The sequence below is a fragment of the Ananas comosus genome, linkage group 25, assembly GCF_001540865.1.
Source record: "Ananas comosus cultivar F153 linkage group 25, ASM154086v1, whole genome shotgun sequence".
Lineage (NCBI taxonomy): Eukaryota > Viridiplantae > Streptophyta > Magnoliopsida > Poales > Bromeliaceae > Ananas > Ananas comosus.
Genome location: NC_033645.1, coordinates 682,115 through 695,402, shown reverse-complemented (window position 1 = coordinate 695,402; position 13,288 = coordinate 682,115).

Genomic DNA, 13,288 nt, shown 5'->3' with positions numbered 1-13,288 from the left:
ATTCTTTTATCCAATAGCCCAAAACTCGGTAGTACCAAGCGCTTGGTACTATCGATATAGCATGATTATATATATATATATATATACAGGAATAAAGCCACGGGAGCTAAGAGATATGGAATATCGATCTCCTACTTGCCACTCAAAAAGGCGAGTTAGGTTTAGAAACCCAAATATGTGAAGGAGAGTTTATATGTACACCTGGTTTTAATGGGACCAGACGCTAAATAGTGTGATAGCTCATTCAAGTTCCAAATGCGGATCCTAACCAATTGTAGTTTGCTTCAGTGAATTGAGGAAACAAAAAAAATCTCTAGCATTGCCTCTTTGGGGGAAAAAAAACCATCTTGAGAATCACTTCCTCTCCATTAATGGCAAGTGGTCTTTGATACTAGAGCTAACAGTACCAATGGACCCAATCGAACACAATCTAAGATTATTGAGAGAAATACAGAAGCACCATGCATCGATCTGGATCATCTCGCTAAGCAAAAATAATATAATATATAGCGCACTTATCATACAAAGATATTCTTTTGAACTTATTTTGACATAATTCTTAAATTAACCTAACTAAACCAGTTGTTTATGCTATTACAAATCCTCCAATTAATATAAGTATTTATAACAAATACGTCAGCGACATTATGATTTTATAAATTTATTTTAATCTTTACAAAATATATTATATTTTTTTAATGCATCTTTCACCTGAACCCAACTCAATGCCTATTTACGACTCTAGCATAAATCCACTTCATTCAATTGGCACAGCTGGTTCGAATCATCTGTTTCACAAATAACCAGTAACTTATAAAGATTAAGACATTCAAAATTTTTTCTCTTTGATTTTAGCAAGTCAAAGTTAACGGCCCTCAAACCCAGTCCAAATGACGCCAATGAGAAATAACAAAGTAGATGGTATTTAAAGTTTACTCCAAAATTAATCCTCAAAACGTAAACCCTCGCTCACTGCACCTCTCGTTAGGTGTGTCCCCTCCTTTACTTACGTGCACAGGCTACAAATTAAAGCCTGTATATATATATAATATTACCCCTCACTTTAACTAATAATAAAAGTACTACTATGCACTAGATACCTACCTAGACCCTGCAACACAACAGCTACGTCGTAACGTAGGGTTCTTAATTAAAAACTCAAAGTGTGCAATTGTACATACATGTCCATCTCCTTTTTCTCCGTTCCAGTTACAATTGCACTGCATGTCTCTCCATTACTTCACTGCACGCAAAGTACTGCTTACTGCTGCATGCATTCATTCATGTACCCAATCACATAATTGCTGTTCTTCGAATCTTCTCTCTCTTTTTTTTTTTTTTTTGTAAATATTTACTTTTNTTGATCATTTTCACTCGTTAAATTATACTATTCAACTAACCATCTACTCAACTCTAAAAAATTGCTATCATCCTAACCGCACATTCTTTCATCCAACAGCGGAAAACTCGATAGTACTAAGCGCTTGGTACTATCGATAGTATAGTAGCATGATTCTCTATATATATACAAGAATAAAGTCACTGGAGACTATCATCCTAACCGCACATTCTTTTATCCAATAGCCAAAAACTCGATAGTATCAAACGCTTGGTCTATCGATATAGCATGATTCTATACATATATATATATACAGGAATAAAGCCACGGGAGCTAAGAGATATGGAATATCGATCTCCTACTTGCCACTCAAAAAGGCGACTTAGGTTTAGAAACCCAAATATGTGAAGGAGAGTTGATATGTACACCTGGTTTTAAGGGACCAAACCCTAAATAGTGTGATAGCTCATTCAAGTTCCAAATGCGGATCCTAACCAATTATAGTTTGCTTCAGTGAATTGAGGAAACAAAAAAAAATCTCTAGCATTGCCTCTTTCGGGGAAAAAAAAACCATCTTGAGAATCACTTCCTCTCCATTAATGGCAAGTGGTCTTTGATACTGGAGCTAACAGTACCAATGGACCCGAACACAATCTAAGATTATTGAGAGAAATACAGAAGCACCATGCATCGATCTGAATCATCTCGCTAAGCAAAAATAATATAATATATAGCGCACTTATCATACAAAGATATTCTTTTGAACTTATTTTGACATAGTTCTTAAATTAATCTGACTAAACCAGTTGTTCATGCTATTACAAATCCTCCAATATAAGTATTTATAACAAATACGTCAGCGACATTATGATTTTATAAATTTATTTTAATCGTTACAAAATATGTTATATTTTTTTAATGCATCTTTCACCTGAACCAAACTTAACGCCTAGTTACGACTTCTAGTATAAATCCACTTCATTCAATTGGCACATCTGGTTCGAATCATCTGTTTCATAAATAACCAGTAACTCATAAAGATTAAGACATTCAAAATTTTTACTCTTTGATTTCAGCAAGTCAAAGTTAAACGCCCGCAAACCCAGTCCAAATGACACCAATGAGAAATAACAAAGTAGATGGTATTTAAAATTTACTCTGAAATTAATCCTGAAAACGTAAACCCTCGCTCACTGCACCTCTCGTTAGGTGTGTCCCCTCCTTTACTTACGCGCACAGGCTACAAATTAATTAAAGCCTATATATATATATATATAATATTACCCCTCACTTTAACTAATAATAAAAGTACTAGGACGCACTAGACACCTACCTAGACCCTGCAACACAACAGCTACGTCGAAACGTAGGGTTCTTAATTAAAAACTCAAGTGTGCAATTGTACATACATGTCCATCTCCTTTTTCTCCGTTCCAGTTACAATTGCACTGCATGTCTCTCCATTACTTCACTGCACGCAAAGTACTGCTTACTGCTGTATGCATTCATTCATGTACCCAATCACATAATTGCTGTTCTTAGAATCTTCTCTCCTTTTGTTTTTTTTTATTTGTAAATATTTACTTTTCTAATTTTTATTTTTCACTTTCAAAAATTCAAAATTTTTCTCTCTTATTAAAGTTTTAGGAATGTTTTAAGAGAGAGTTACAGTATTAATGAAAAGAGTAAAATGATCAATTATTCTTATTTATTTTATAAAATAATATATATATGTCATTTTTAAAGATATTCACAGTATAAATTATAAGAAATGAACGAAATAATAATGAAATTCTGACGGAGAGAAGATAAATATATCAACTTTAAATTTTAAAAAGGTAAAATATAAATTTTTAAAAATTATAAGAGGAAAGTAAAAAAACGAATATTTATAAAAAAAAAAAATTGTATTTTAGCCTTCATGTTTTAACTCTAGGTAAAAATTTCTGTATTTCTATAATACATAGATTTTTAAAAGTTTTCAGAGAAAAGATAAAAAAACACAAATATTTATAAAAAAAAGTTCTGTATTTTAGCCTTTATGTTTTAACTCTGTGTAAAATGTATGAATTATCACTGCACGTAGCAATTTTGTCCCTTAACTTTTTGTTTGGAAAAATAGCATTTGGAACTTGAATGAGCTATCACACTATTTAGGGTTTGGTCCCATTAAAACCAGGTGTACATATCAACTCTCCTTCACATATTTGGGTTTCTAAACCTAACTCCCCTTTTTGAGTGGCAAGTAGGAGATCGATATTCCATATCTCTTTGCTCCCGTGGCTTTTTTCATGTATATATATAGAATCATGCTATATCGATATACAAATTAAGCACTTGGTACTATCGAGTTTTCGGCTATTGGATAAAACAATGTGCGGTTAGGATGATAGTTTCTAGTGACTTTATTCTTGTATATATATATAGAGAATCATGCTACTATACTATCGATAGTACCAAGCGCTTAGTACTATCGAGTTTTCGACTGTTGGATGAAAGAATGTGCGGTTAGGATGATAGTAATTTTTTAGAGTTGAGTAGATGGTTAGTTGAATAGTATAATTTAACAAGTGAAAATGATCAAAGATAGATCTAACGGCAGAAAACTCATTAATATTAAGAGCTTGGTACTATCGATAGTATAGTAGTCGAAATCATATAGAATTATATATATGTAACTAGATTACTATGCTATTAATATATAGCATTAAGTTATTTGTGCTATTAAGTTTTCGGCTCTTATATTAAAAGATGTGCAGTTAGAATGATAGTGACTTTCTAAGATTGAGTTGGTGGGTGGTTGAATAATATGATTTAACAGGTAGGAATAGTCAAAGGGGTAGATCTAACAGCGTAAACTTGGTAGTACAAAGTGCTTGGTGCTACTGATAGCATAGTAGTCAGACTCTTATAGAACTATATATATATAATTATTCTATATTGATATCACTTGTCACGGGGTTAGCTTTTTCGCCTCAAAAATCCCCGCGCGGCGCTCAAGTGTCGCACACCCGAGCCAGCCTTCTCGAGTCCCTTACACGGACAAGTCTCCCAGACTTAACAGCGGAATATCAATCCAAGCATTTTGCCAAGCTTGCTCCTCCGCGAGACTTACAGCCTGACCCTTCGCCTGTAATCGAACCCCTCGTCGGACTCCTCGAGTTCCCAACGAGCAACCCCAATACCGAGGTTGGCCACCAAGCTAGGTGCATTCCCTTTTGCCAACCGATCTCTCCTCGAGAGTGTTTCATAACCGAATGCCTTGTTGCCTTCCTCACTAGCCCCAAGGACATTACAAGTTCTCCCCAACTTGTCCCATATGAGTATAGCCAAGCGTCTTGCCTCCCACGCGTTTCGCTCCCGCGACTCCATCTGCACGCCTCAAGCGTCGAGGTCCGGGCTTCACGACATCGCATGCCATATAAGAAGGGGATGTAGCTCAAATGGTAGAGCGCTGGTTGTTCTTTTGTGGAGATGCGTGGTATCGATCCCCGTACCTCTCACATGCTAAGCAAGCACTCTACCATCTAAGCTACATCCCCACATATGAAAATTTTTTAATTTTATAAAATTATATGTTCTTATATAATATCAAATTATGTCTAATTGCTTAAGAATTAATTAACTTATTATTTTCAAAGGAGGAAAAAAAAAAGATATAGTATATATATATATATATATATATATAGTTCTATAAGAGTTTGACTACTATGCTATCAGTAGCACCAAGCACTTTGTGCTACCAAGTTTACGCCATTAGATCTACCCCTTTGACTATTTCCACCTATTAAATTATATTATTCAACCACCCACCAACTCAATCTTAGAAAACCACTATCATTCTAACTGCACATCTTTTAATATAAAAGCCGAAAACTTAATAGCACCAATAACTTAATGCTATATATTAATAGCATAGTAATCTAGTTACATATATATAATTCTATATGATTTCGGCCACTATACTATCGATAATACCAGGCTCTTAATATTATTGAGTTTTTTGCCATTAGATCTATCTTTGATCATTTTCACTCGTTAAATTATACTATTCAACTAACCATCTACTCAACTCTAAAAAATTGCTATCATCCTAACCGCACATTCTTTCATCCAACAGCCGAAAACTCGATAGTACTAAGCGCTTGGTACTATCGATAGTATAGTAGCATGATTCTCTATATATATACAAGAATAAAGTCACTGGAGACTATCATCCTAACCGCACATTCTTTTATCCAATAGCCAAAAACTCGATAGTATCAAACGCTTGGTCTATCGATATAGCATGATTCTATACATATATATATATACAGGAATAAAGCCACGGGAGCTAAGAGATATGGAATATCGATCTCCTACTTGCCACTCAAAAAGGCGACTTAGGTTTAGAAACCCAAATATGTGAAGGAGAGTTGATATGTACACCTGGTTTTAAGGGACCAAACCCTAAATAGTGTGATAGCTCATTCAAGTTCCAAATGCGGATCCTAACCAATTATAGTTTGCTTCAGTGAATTGAGGAAACAAAAAAAAATCTCTAGCATTGCCTCTTTCGGGGAAAAAAAAACCATCTTGAGAATCACTTCCTCTCCATTAATGGCAAGTGGTCTTTGATACTGGAGCTAACAGTACCAATGGACCCGAACACAATCTAAGATTATTGAGAGAAATACAGAAGCACCATGCATCGATCTGAATCATCTCGCTAAGCAAAAATAATATAATATATAGCGCACTTATCATACAAAGATATTCTTTTGAACTTATTTTGACATAGTTCTTAAATTAATCTGACTAAACCAGTTGTTCATGCTATTACAAATCCTCCAATATAAGTATTTATAACAAATACGTCAGCGACATTATGATTTTATAAATTTATTTTAATCGTTACAAAATATGTTATATTTTTTTAATGCATCTTTCACCTGAACCAAACTTAACGCCTAGTTACGACTTCTAGTATAAATCCACTTCATTCAATTGGCACATCTGGTTCGAATCATCTGTTTCATAAATAACCAGTAACTCATAAAGATTAAGACATTCAAAATTTTTACTCTTTGATTTCAGCAAGTCAAAGTTAAACGCCCGCAAACCCAGTCCAAATGACACCAATGAGAAATAACAAAGTAGATGGTATTTAAAATTTACTCTGAAATTAATCCTGAAAACGTAAACCCTCGCTCACTGCACCTCTCGTTAGGTGTGTCCCCTCCTTTACTTACGCGCACAGGCTACAAATTAATTAAAGCCTATATATATATATATATAATATTACCCCTCACTTTAACTAATAATAAAAGTACTAGGACGCACTAGACACCTACCTAGACCCTGCAACACAACAGCTACGTCGAAACGTAGGGTTCTTAATTAAAAACTCAAGTGTGCAATTGTACATACATGTCCATCTCCTTTTTCTCCGTTCCAGTTACAATTGCACTGCATGTCTCTCCATTACTTCACTGCACGCAAAGTACTGCTTACTGCTGTATGCATTCATTCATGTACCCAATCACATAATTGCTGTTCTTAGAATCTTCTCTCCTTTTGTTTTTTTTTATTTGTAAATATTTACTTTTCTAATTTTTATTTTTCACTTTCAAAAATTCAAAATTTTTCTCTCTTATTAAAGTTTTAGGAATGTTTTAAGAGAGAGTTACAGTATTAATGAAAAGAGTAAAATGATCAATTATTCTTATTTATTTTATAAAATAATATATATATGTCATTTTTAAAGATATTCACAGTATAAATTATAAGAAATGAACGAAATAATAATGAAATTCTGACGGAGAGAAGATAAATATATCAACTTTAAATTTTAAAAAGGTAAAATATAAATTTTTAAAAATTATAAGAGGAAAGTAAAAAAACGAATATTTATAAAAAAAAAAAATTGTATTTTAGCCTTCATGTTTTAACTCTAGGTAAAAATTTCTGTATTTCTATAATACATAGATTTTTAAAAGTTTTCAGAGAAAAGATAAAAAAACACAAATATTTATAAAAAAAAGTTCTGTATTTTAGCCTTTATGTTTTAACTCTGTGTAAAATGTATGAATTATCACTGCACGTAGCAATTTTGTCCCTTAACTTTTTGTTTGGAAAAATATCGACTGTTCTTAGTGCAAGTGATAAAGAACTTAATTATTAGTATCCAAGGTTACAAGTCCGTAGCCCAGTTATTTCGTATTTTTCAACTAAATTTATTTAAAAAATAAAAATAAAAGAAGCAGAGAATTTGCTATCTTTCTCCCTAAAAGAAAAAATACTCGATAAATTAAGTTTTCTGGCTAGCTGTCTAAACTTTTTTATATTATGCATTTATTTCTCCTTCGTTAAAAAAAAAAAGGCTTTTAACTGTACTGTTTGTCTGTTTAAAGTGCACGAAATGTACGGAAATAAGCAAATTACTTAATAGATAAATGATTAATAAAAAAAACACTTATTTTTTTGGCTCTCGAGAACTATAATACAATGTATGGAATGGTTTAGGTATTGTTTAAGTAATATTATTATAAATTAAGAATTATATCAAAATATCTTAATAAATTTTTTTTTTCTACATGGAGTAAAATCAAAAATACCAAATTAAAATTTCTGCATGCGTCTGAAGAGCGAATTTTATTTGTCTTTCGCTGCAACGAAAGTTTTAAATTTTTTTCTACCCATCAATGTACTTAATTCGGCTACACTACTGTAGCGAAAAGTAGAAACAAAACTAAATGCCTTTAGTTAAAATTGAGTTGAGACGTTAGGAAATAAAATATTCTTCTCCTATTTTCACTGTAGCTGTAGAAAATATATAGTAATTCATTCATTGTTATACGCACAACATTATATTATGTATCGAAAATAGATAAGTTTTTAATCATATTTTTTTCATTGCCCATAGCATAGGGCCGTCAACGAGCCGAACATGAGCGAGCTGAGGTCAACTTATTTTTGCTCGTTAACTAAACGAGCAGAACATAAACTGGCTTTGTAAAATATCGAACTAAAAAATTCTGCTCGTATTCAGCGTGTTTATTAAAGAGTTGAATACGAGCTGGTTAACTAACGTACAACAAGTTAGATTGTTACCTTTCTATTACTAGATAAAAAGTTGAAAAAGAAATTCGAAATAAGAATTTTAATTTAATAACTAAAATTTACAAAATATAGGTTTCTGTACATTTGGATTGACCTGAAATTCAATACAAACAATATCGAGCAACACATAAGCGAGCTGATCCCAATTCGTGTTCGGCTCATTAAAATTTCGAGTTAAAAAATTCAGCTGATATTCGGCTTGCTCATCATATATACGAGCAATCGATCTCGAGTTCACTTCGAGCTGAATACAAAGTGGCTCGCAAACAGTGAGTTGAATTATCAGTCCTATCGTACTGTAATTTCTCCGCAATCCCAAACTGGGTCAAAATAAGGTCATATAAATAAGTGTTTATGGGGACCAACTTGTCATGTTGGTGTATTATAGGGGCTGCTACCAATACTTAGTACACCTTACAATCTCTCTCTCTCTCTCTCTCTCTCTCTCCCTAGATCATCTGTTTCTCTCTCTCTACTCCCTAGATTATCGCGTACCTTTCACAGGGCACAGAGAGGGGTATCTATGCGCCGGCCTTTCCCTGCTAAGCTTGTACTCCATTTCGCTCCCAGGGAAAAAAAATAAAGAAAAAATCCCAGCCGAAGAAGCAGCTTTAAAGACACAGAAAGAGCCCCTCCTCTCTTTTTTATTTTTTATTTTTTTTATTTTTTTTTTTTGTGCAGATCTTTTGCTTTTGCTTCTTCTTCAGGTAATACCTATTGGGCCCATTGGCTACTCAAGTTAGAATTTAATATTGCTTACACCTTGTCTACCACGTCATCTGTGGACCGCATATTGGCGCTAGATACAATAATTTTGTACCATTATATCAATCTAAATGTATCAAAAGTTATATTATTGTAAAAAAATTTATTTTATTCTAATATTTTGTGCCGTTGTGATGGAGCAAAGTTATATTATTTAGTTATTTATTACCGCACGATTTATAACAGCAATTCTTATTTGTTGCAAAAATTTACTATTGCAACTAATAGTTATTAATTATAATAATATTTATTGTTNTTACAAGTCCATAGCCCAGTTATTTCGTATTTTTCAACTAAATTTATTTTAAAAATAAAAATAAAAGAAGCAGAGAATTTGCTATCTTTCTTTCTAAAAGAAAAAATACTCGATAAATTAAATTTTCTGGCTAGTTATGTTATGCATTTATTTCTCCTTCGTAAAAAAAAAAAAAAAAGCTTTTAACTGTACTGTTTAAAGTGCACGAAATGTACGGAAATAAGCAAATTACTTAATAGATAAATGATTAATAAAAAAAACACTTATTTTTTTGACTCTCGAGAACTATAATACAATGTATGGAATGGTTTAAGTATTGTTTAAGTAATATTATTATAAATTAAGAATTATATCAAAATATCTTAATAATTTTTTTTTTCTACATGGAGTAAAATAAAAAATACCAAATTAAAATTTCTGCATGAGTCTGAAGAGCGAATTTTATTTGTCTTTCACTGCAACGAAAGTTTTAAATTTTTTTCTACCCATCAATGTACTTAATTCGGCTACACTACTGTAGCGAAAAGTAGAAACAAAACTAAATGCCTTTAGTCAAAATTGAGTTGAGACGTTAGGAAATAAAATATTCTTCTCCTATTTTCACTGTAGCTGTAGAAAATATATAGTAATTCATTTATTGTTATACGCACAACATTATATTATGTATCGAAAATAGATAACTTTTTTATCATATTTTTTTCATTGCCCATAGCATAGGGCTGTCAACGAGCCGAACATGAGCGAGCTGAGGTCAATTCATTTTCGCTCGTTAACTAAACGAGCAGAACATAAACTGGCTTTGTAAAATATCGAACTAAAAAATTCAGCTCGTATTCGGTGTGTTTATTAAAGAGTTGAATACGAGCTGGCTAACTAATGTACAACAAGTTAGATTGTCACTTTTCTATTACTAGATAAAAAGTTGGAAAAAAAAACTCGAAATAAGAACTTTAATCTAATAACTAAAATTTACAAAATATAGGTTTCTGTACATTTGGATTGACCTGAAATTCAATACAAACAATATCGAGCAACACATGAGCGAGCTGATCCCAATTCGTGTTCGGCTCATTAAGATTTCGAATTAAAAAATTCAGCTTATATTCGGCTCGTTCATCATATATACGAGCAATCGATCTCGAGTTCACTTCGAGCTGAATACGAAGTGGCTCGCAAGCAGTGAGTTGAATTATCAGTCCTATCGTACCGTAATTTCTCCACAATCCCAAACTGGGTCTAAATAAGGTCATATAAATAAGTGTTTGTGGGGACCAACTTGTCATGTTGGTGTATTATAGGGGCTGCTACCAATACTTAGTACACCTTACAATCTCTCTCTCTCTCTCTCTCTCTCTCTCCCTAGATCATCTGTTTCTCTCTCTCTACTCCCTAGATTATCGCGTACCTTTCACAGGGCACAGAGAGGGGTATCTATGCGCCGGCCTTTCCCTGCTAAGCTTGTACTCCATTTCGCTCCCAGGGAAAAAAAAAAAAAAGAAAAAATCCCAGCCCAAGAAGCAGCTTTAAAGACACAGAAAGAGCCCCTCCTCTCTTTTTTTTTTATTTTTTTTTTTGTGCAGATCTTTTGCTTTTGCTTCTTCTTCAGGTAATACCTATTGGGCCCATTGGCTACTCAAGTTAGAATTTAATATTGCTTACACCTTGTCCACCACGTCATCTGTGGACCGCATATGGACGCTAGATACAATAATTTTGTTCCATTATATCAATAAATGTATCAAAAATTATATTATTGTAAAAAAATTTATTTTATTCTAATATTTTGTGCCGTTGTGATAGAGCAAAGTTATATTATTTAGTTACTTATTACCGCACGATTTATAACAGCGATTCTTATTTGTTGCAAAAATTTACTATTGCAACTAACAGTTATTAATTACAATAATATTTATTGTTGGAGAATAATACATATTCAGTAGTGGCTAAACACGCTAATGTTCAAATTGGCCGGTTGAAGTGAACCATTCTGCATTCAGATCCTAATTAACTATCCGTCTTTATTTTAAAAAAAATACTATTTTTGTAGGCTATTTTAAGATTAATAGTGCATAATCTTATCTTGGCCAAAAGTTCATCTACATTCTACTAAGTTATAATGTTGTAATTAAGATTACGCTATATTTCATTATCTGATACAAGGCATCAGCTCTCATCTAACATATGCTTTGCATTTTTTTCCCTTTTTTTTGGTCCACAGGTGAAGTGGTGGACCTGATCCTATAGTTAACAATTTCTGGACTCTAGCCATCTCCAGAAGGCATCTCAACCATCCACATCACTCCCTTGATCATTAACAAGCTATCCCTACTTCACTGTTCCATAGACTCATAGCTAGTGCCCTCTCTCTCTCTCTCTCTTCTACATTATTTAAGCCTTGGATGGGTGTGTTGAGATAAATCCATTGGAGGAGTTGCACCACCAATCACTAGCCATTGGAAGCAATGCTTTGGTTCTCCCACACACCCTTGGGGCTGAGTTCAAGCAATGGAGAGGTACTCCACGTTCAAATATTGGTGGAGATTTGGTCCATGGAGATGAAGAGTTTCTCATGTTGTGTCCATGATTAATATTACTTTGTAGTTTCCTCCTTATGCACCATAAGGGCTCCCTGTCTCTCCAAAGTTGTGCTTCGTTGATGCGTCGTGTTATCGACAGAGCTTATTTTGATGTTGACATGATGAATTTATTGAATCTGGTCATTATTCACTAACTGAATTTGATTAGATTCGATAAATCTATTCTGTCTCGCTCTAGCAAGAAAAGGATAAGCTAATCTCACTTTCTTTCGATAATGCTTGTAATAGTTTATAAGTTTCAATATTCTAGTACTTGTATTAATGGTTAAGGACTTAATTAATGTATGACACTGATCCACTGATGGGTTTTAAAGTTTTGTTTCTTTGTACGAATCATCAATATATATAAAGCAACAGTGGAAACTTTTTTGGTTCATTTTACCTTTGGCTTTGTGATTTTTTAGTTATAATTATCCATTGTCAAGAGTAACTTACATACGTTTATATATAGTTCTTATTCATTATAGCATGATTTATATTTTCGGTTTGAACTTTTCTCGATCAATTGCGTATTTAGCTATATGCATCGCTTATATTGAGTTTTGATCGTAAATATCCTCAATGTTGGTCGACTTGTAGTTTTGTTTGTTGCTTTACCACCTGATTAATTTGTGCAATATAAATTTTTGGTAATATAATTTCCACTATTTAATAACATAATCTCGCCTTTTGTTAAAAATGAGCAAAGCATTACTCATAGATCGATAGAGCTCCTATGAACAATAAAAACTTGAAGCTCCGAACGCAAATATGTATAAGAGCAATGCTAGGCCAAAACAATTAGTTACCACAAACAAAAGATGAATGAATGTATTCCGACATAGCGATTCATTGTAATTACAAAGTTTTTTTTTGGAAAAACAAGCAGAATGAGAACAAGTTTTGTTTTTACTTGGTACCGATGACTGCTGAACAACATTTTTATATTTTTTTGAGAGAAAGGTAGTAAACTATATGCTCAGTTTGCTTTTTTAAAATAAACTCTACTAAAAATATATATGAAGTAGCTAAGCTTCGAATGTAAGATCATGAGTCTTTAATTAGCCAACTGTGCCAGGTATGGCCGGTTCAGTTAGTAGAAACTACATCCTCATGCATTGTGAAATGTGCAAAACCATATATATATATATATATAGAGAGAGAGAGAGAGAGAGAAAGAGAGAGAAAGTCTTCTGTTTTTTCGAAAGTACGGAGACCTTTGTGCTTGTAAATTATTTTCGATGATAGAAA